Source organism: Cephus cinctus, unplaced genomic scaffold (assembly GCF_000341935.2).
Source record: "Cephus cinctus unplaced genomic scaffold, Ccin1 Ccin1_scaffold1999, whole genome shotgun sequence".
Lineage (NCBI taxonomy): Eukaryota > Metazoa > Arthropoda > Insecta > Hymenoptera > Cephidae > Cephus > Cephus cinctus.
The window spans coordinates 14111-21254 of record NW_014334091.1 but is presented as its reverse complement, the minus strand read 5'-3'; the positions used below and the strand labels follow the sequence as shown (position 1 = coordinate 21254).

At 37.2% G+C, this 7144-nt stretch overlaps 1 long non-coding RNA gene across 1 annotated transcript; it reads right to left on the bottom strand.

Moving 5' to 3' along the window:
• Positions 1–1112: 1112 nt before the first annotated feature.
• On the bottom strand, positions 1113–3447 carry LOC112495301. Its single transcript, XR_003061702.1, has 3 exons — positions 3233–3447; positions 3057–3158; positions 1113–1662 (listed from the first exon to the last, which is right to left on the bottom strand). It is a non-coding gene; the product is annotated as an uncharacterized LOC112495301 (long non-coding RNA).
• Between the last annotated feature and the right edge of the window lie 3697 nt (positions 3448–7144).

Here is a 7144-nt window from a genome sequence, read left to right as displayed (position 1 = left end):
GTGGTCGATTTCTGACAGCTCCAGCACAATGCTTTTGATGCAGAATATCTACAAGGATAGCAGATGTCCTGATACAGGGTGGAGACACAATGCTTTCCAAGATCAGGAACTGCCGAGGATGAGTTCCCACAGTTTGCAGTACAATACTGTTCACTGGGTCGCTCTGGAACAGAGGATTGGTTTTTCTCCTATCTTTTTGATAATTTATACTCTCCAAATCTTTACTTCCTTCTTGCCGTCTTGTGGTGTACAAGGGTCTTGTCGGTTCGTCTAGATAGACACGAGTGAGTCGAATCAAATCCTGTCAAGGAAGCCGCTGCTTATATCCTCGATAGGCATACGTTAAAACTAGTGGGGATAACGATTTTTATCCACCCGAGGTGTTAACGTCGCTTTTTGGATTCAATATTTTGATTTACGATTTGATTTGATTATTTGGTTTGACTGATTCTATTAGCGGTTTTCTTCAAGTACCGGCTTACTGGTATTTCTATTGTCTTCGGCGCGTGCCGGCTTATAGTGTCTGGGCATTTGTTTGTTTTGGTTTCAGTCTGCCAAATGTATTTTGGATTCTAGGAATATTAAAAGTAATAATTTCTAATATTATATCCTCATGACTGTCGCTGTGACCAGATTCAAGGGAATTACGCAGTATTAGATATTTAAAAGTCCTGTCTTCCCTTTCCTTTATCGGCGTCGCTGTGAGAGGTCGATAGAATTATTGAGGAATTCTAGGATTTGAGGAGTTCTCTCAGATACGTTTATGCACATCCACTGTGCGCTATGCACTCTTATGTGGGGCTCTTGACGTATCCATCATCGAGAATGGATGATTGGGAAGGAAAAAGGATCGAGGATAGGGGGGTATAAGGGTGGAACGTTACAATATATATTTAGTCATGTTTTGATATAATTGTATGGTGATTAGCGATATACGTGATGGTTTTTGTTGAAATTAAAACAATGATAATTTTCTCTTTCGCAATTTTGAACTTATAATAAATTGAACAGTTATACAATTAAATATATCTATTATACTTAGAATATGCTACAAGGGATGCCGAAAGATTGGAGTATTGATCGATCCGAAAATGGTTGGATGACAGGCGAGAGCTTCTACAAGTGCTTTAGCACAGTTCTTTATTCCTGGAGCATCCAAAATTCTATTCGGTTGTCCGTCGTCTTGTTCATGGGTGGAAACATGCAACACTTGATTATGTCACACAAATAATCGTCTTGTATCCTAACGCGACGCACATCTTCCACCCAATGAAGACTTCGCTCCGTTACTGGAGGCAGCTTTAAGCATGATGAACGCTGAAAATATTCTTCGCAATGAATTCAAAACGTGATGGTTTCATCCCTTTAACGCAGACGCTATTAAATACAGAAAGCTTCAGAAGTCAGTTCAAGATCGCAAGAAACCGCAGTCTCCAGAGGTTCAGGATAGGTTGCAACCAGATTCTCATTTCAAGTTACACCTGGATTTCAGCGAAACCAGTGTCGCGAAGGAGACTCACCAATTTTTCAAAAATGCGAAGTAGTCTGGCATTTAGACCCGGGAAGTGAAGGATGACGGTGAGGGATAGAGATGCCGTCTACAGTGAAGGATTAGTGTTTGTGCCAATCCATGAAATTATCGTTGAATCCCGTATTAATTAGCTGAAACAATTCAATCGTATATTATATTTATATTTCAATTAATTCATAGAAAGGCGAACTTCGAACTGAATGGATTCTATAATTTCGTAATATTTTGTTTTGATTAATGTATTGTAGAAAGATAACCTCGAAGATGTGATAGGAGTTAGCTCTATGCGTGAATCTAAGCAATTCAAACAGATTTATGAAATAGAGGAGAAACTCACGGGAAAGCGAAATACATCAAGACTTAAATCAGTTCATGAATATCAATAGCGTCGATTAACACATTACGACAAACAAAATAGTCGTTTTCGATTTTGCAGAATTCATCGCTAATAACTTATTGGAGCCTGACCTCCTTGCCGATGAGTTCTCGCATATATCAAGTGCGTACGAATATTAGTGGATATTGAATTTATATGAATTGCTCAAAATATCTTGTGTTATAGATTTACAAGTTGAGAACGACATTAACTATAAGAATATTCAATTCCAGTGCTCAGTAAAATTACGACAATAGATAAAGGCGATGCCATCGCTACATTGGACTAAGTTCAGACCATGGACGACTTGAATAGAGAAGCACAGCCTCCGTCGACAAGTATTTCGGACAGGCAGATTGTAGGAGTGCATACAATTTTCGAGGGAACGCCGTTCAAAAAGAAATTTTATTTTGCCCAGAGCCAAAACAGAAAATCGACAACAAGAGAAGAAGGAAAGAAAAGTTACCTTCTGTGGCGATGGCCAAACAATGTAGGGACTTCCACAAACAGAAGATGCAGCAAAAAAAGAAGAGAAAGAAGCAAAGAAGCAAAGAAAGTTAATACGCTTGAAGCAAATGAAAATAAAAGAAGAGAAAACAGGATTAGCCATAAAAAAGGCAGAAGAGAAAACAAACGAAACAGAAGGAAAAAAAAGGTAAAAGTGCAGAAACAAAGAGCCCAAAAGCGAAGAGCCAAAGAAAAGATGCAATTTACTATATGAATATTTATATATTATTTATTTAAATAAAAATGCATCTTACGAAGAATGTATATATTGTTCGCATCTGAATATTGTCATTATATATTATTTTTGGTCTATTTGTTCATGTTTATTTTGAGTCAAGTATAATTACGGCAAGTGAACGAAGGCCCGACAATGCACGATCCGAAATTCGGTGACATGGTGGTTCGAAAATGAAGCAAGAGGCAATAAGGCTGATCCAAAAGTGGTACATTAATACTCTTGGGTATTTTCAATTGAAATCTGTTTTCCACGAATTAACGACTGATAATAAGGGGTGATTTGGATAAATTCAAACCCCTTCTATAAAAATATTTAAAGAGTTTATATCGGTAGGCCATTAAATCACTAAAATCTGAATAAATATTGACCGATAACCTAAAAGCGTCCGAAACTGGATCTCTTACCTTATGTGAGGGAATACTCAGAATAAATTCTGATATCAGGCACATCAGATTATAGGCCTCATACAATGGCCTGATTCAGGAAATCCATTATTATTGGCACACCTAGATGCATAAATCAGATTGAGTTAAACACTGTTCCAAAGTCCTCGTAGACCGCGTGGGAATACCATACGAACAAGAAGTAAAAATACTTCGTGTAACCTTTTCTTCCACTCTCTCACAGTATAGCCACACAAGCAATACTTATAAAAAAGATCTACTCCCAAGTCTATCAACTAATGTTAAAGCGGAAGCTGCTACTCTCTGAAATTCGTACTGAGCTACTGGCATCCTTAATTCAACCTGATATTGGTCACTGATGTCTAATCGCTTGCGATATAACGGGAAAACAACAAAGATTACAGAAATCCCTAAACACGGGAATCCGATTCATTCACAGCATCAAAGTTTGGAAACACATTACTTCTTATTACACCAAATTAAAATGATTCAAAGTGGCTGCGCGGTGATGGTATATGTCTTTTTTCACTGCTTTTGGCAAAAAAATAGTAAAAATTAAAATTTTAATACGGTTATCGAATGCGCTGAAGCTATTCATGTGTAGAATATGTAGTTAAAATTTCATAAGGATCGGTTCACTGGTTCCGGAGAAATCACCGCCGCCGGCCGAAAAAACGTTGTTTTGAGAAAAACGCGTTTAAAGTTTAAAAGGCAAATCTAGCGAGCACGTTCACTTAGTAGAGATTCCCCAAAAAACACTTACGTGTAAAAAACTACGCCAAGTACAGGATTGCTGTTCCTCTAACAAAAAGTATTGATATCATATTTTTGAGGCCAAGTACATAAGTCACTACATGTTTTCCTATTTTATGATCTAGCACTGGCCCATCATTTTAATTATATTTTCAATGTTTCCTATAACGTTTTCGCTACTCTTTTATGTTACTGCTGCTTCCCGTATTTAATTATGGTTTAATGGTGATTTAATAATTAATAAAACTTTAGGTGATTCCTTATCGAGTACTACTTGATGGGTCCGTGCCAGGAATTCCAAAGTACTTACTTTGCACGTGGTCATAGTATTCTAATGCTGTATGTTTGTTATTAAGCTTTTACCGTGATTATTTTTAACGAGTTATTGTTAGTATGCTTTCTATAGAAAATTGGTACTGGTTTTGTACCAAATTTATATCAAGAAATGCACGGACCCGCTAAGTAGTACTCGATAAGGAATCACCTAAAGTTTTATTAATTATTAAATCCCCATTAAATCATAATTAAATACGGGAAGCAGTAGTAACATAAAAAAGTAGCGAAAACGTTATAGGAAATATTGAAAATATAATTAAAATGATGGGCCAGTGCTAGATCATATAATAGGAAAACATGTAGTGACTTATGTACTTGGCCTCAATAATATGATATCAATACTTTTTGTTAGAGGAATTCACAGCAATCCTGGACTTGGCGTAGTTTTTTACACGTAAGTGTTTTTTGGGGGATTTATTATACATATACCCTGCACCAAAAAGTCTTTGCATTGCAGGGGCCATATAAAGCAACAAATATTAGGATGAAATCAGAGGAGTTACAATTAGTCTTGCCAAAATATACATTAGAATTCTATAAAAAATCCTTTCACTTCTCTACAAATTTTCAATGGAACTCCGCAGGCGTACTGCGCTACGGATATTACTATAACTAACGAGATGCAAATACCGTATCTATGAATCAGCGATGAGTTATTTTTAATGAATTTTGTTCGCAGAATTTACATATTTCCGTTGCGACGTACCTTTGCGAATCTCCACGGGAATTCGAGGCACCATTTCATAACTATGTTGGGCGTCAGGTTCTTCGCAAACCAATTCGTTCAAAATAGAAAAAAAACTATCTTCCTACACGTATGCCGACCAATCCAGCTAGCGGAGGCGGCGGGGATCTTCGGGACGAGAACCCAATAAGTGACACGAAAACATTCTATTAAACACTCAACGATTTCTAATTTATTGTTCACTTAATATACGCGGTTTCACGTTTACAAAAGGAAAGAAGTTAATTTGAGCTTATAAAAATGATACTCCGCTTTTCGCGCGATCGGATATAATAAAATTTTGAAAGAGCATTAAATAAATTATCCTAACGGTAACTTAAAAAAAAATGTATAATGGAATAAAGTCATCGTACAAAGACAACGAATAGGAATAAATACAATTGTAACTACATTTCTAATTCGCGACTTAGCGCGGTACAGTAATGGAGGATTAACAACAATAATCCAGAAAATACACTAGCCACGTTCGCAATTAACTTTACACCGAAATAGCATCCGTATAATTCAGTCTCGCGGGCCACTAACTACTGGCCACTTCGCGTTGTTATTGTAATACACGTTCCCTTAATTCAGGGGAACATGGTCAATTTTGGCGGTGGGCCCCATTTTTCCAGTATTAATATGTCGATGCCGTCGAGTCGCAAGCCAATGTACTTGGCTCGCATAGTAGTGTAAAGCCGAGAAGGATGATCCAGTCAGCGCGGGGTAACATTGCTCACGCGGCGCGCGCCGCTTCTGGGTCAGTTCACTCATTGACATAGCTGCACCGATCGCCGTCTTTTCTCTATCTATAGTACTGGCTGGCTCGTCCCCGTCGATGCGTAGACTTGGCCAGCAAGCGCCAAATACGAAATGTTTGCTCGGCTAAGAAACAAAAGAATAAACAGAAATTGGAAAGCAAATCATAAATCTAATAGGCCCTTGAGGTGGATAGATCCTGCCTGCAGAAATTCTCAAAGTTGTATCATATACTCGCAAGCACCCCGGTTTTAGCCGAGGACCGTGATTGGTGAATTCACCACTTCACACCATATAAATGCAATAAAATAGTTAACTCCTAAAATAAAAATTAAAAAATTGCATTTTATAGTGACTGGCATTGTGAATTTCAAAATTTGATATTCAAAATCGGTTTTAGCTCCGTTTCCCTTGGGATACAAGAGTTCGCAAAACTTTTCCGCAGATAAAGAAATTACTTGCCATTTAATTTTTTTATGCTCTACAACATATTTGGGTTTCATCATAATCGGAGATGGACACAGGTAATACCTTCTTTGTGAGTGAGCCTTAATTTATAAGTTGAAGGACAGCATTCATCGAATATAACTCGTGTGTAACTTAAAATAATCTATAAACAAATTCTCTTAATTTTTGTCACTAGCCAAATCGTACAATTATGATTGCAAATAAGGCGAATGGTTGAGTAACGAAACAAATGAAAGAGCGTATCGATTATTATATCCAATAATGTGCCAACGTCAGCACGATTCGTTAACGCCAACCGTTAATTGTGATAATTCAAAGAGCCAAGATTAATTATGAACACTGCAAGAACTTATTACGAGACACATTTATTTCCATGCAAAAATAGTAGCAATATATCTTGGAATAGTATGCCTCTACATAGAACGAGCACGGTTGACCCGTAAATCTCTCGTGATTAAAAACACAAGCCTGTAAGGGAGGCTTACTGAAGAGTTAAGGGAAACATGAAATTTTAATAAGGAGTAACCGGCACTTTTGAATATAAGAAATTGCTCTTCATCATTCGAGAGTAGCGCCGGCGTGTTGCACCCCTGGACACTCTATCAGCTGTTCCAAGAGTAAGGCAGCTGTGCACCCAACAAGGCCACCTTTAAGCGTCTTCAATTTATATTCTTCTACTACTAAAAATATTGGTCCACTAGAATGTCACTTTTTCATCCTCTTAATGTTTTCATTCATGCTCACGGCCATCTTTTACAAAGTGAAATCATCTCGAAACTTCGCTGCTGACTGAACGCGATTTGTCACGTTGCTCCTGTTTAATCGATTCCTCTCTTCACTGTTTACCAAACAGCTGACTTGCTCCCTAAGATCGAAGATGTAAGATAGAGACATTAGAATCATAAAATGCCAATTTTTCTGAATGAAAATATATTAAAAACTGTTATACGTACTAAATCATAAATTTACATAGTTTCTCGAGCGTCTTAATTTAAACAAATTTTTTATATCTCAATTTTGGATGTATTTCTTAATTGTGATTTTCTTT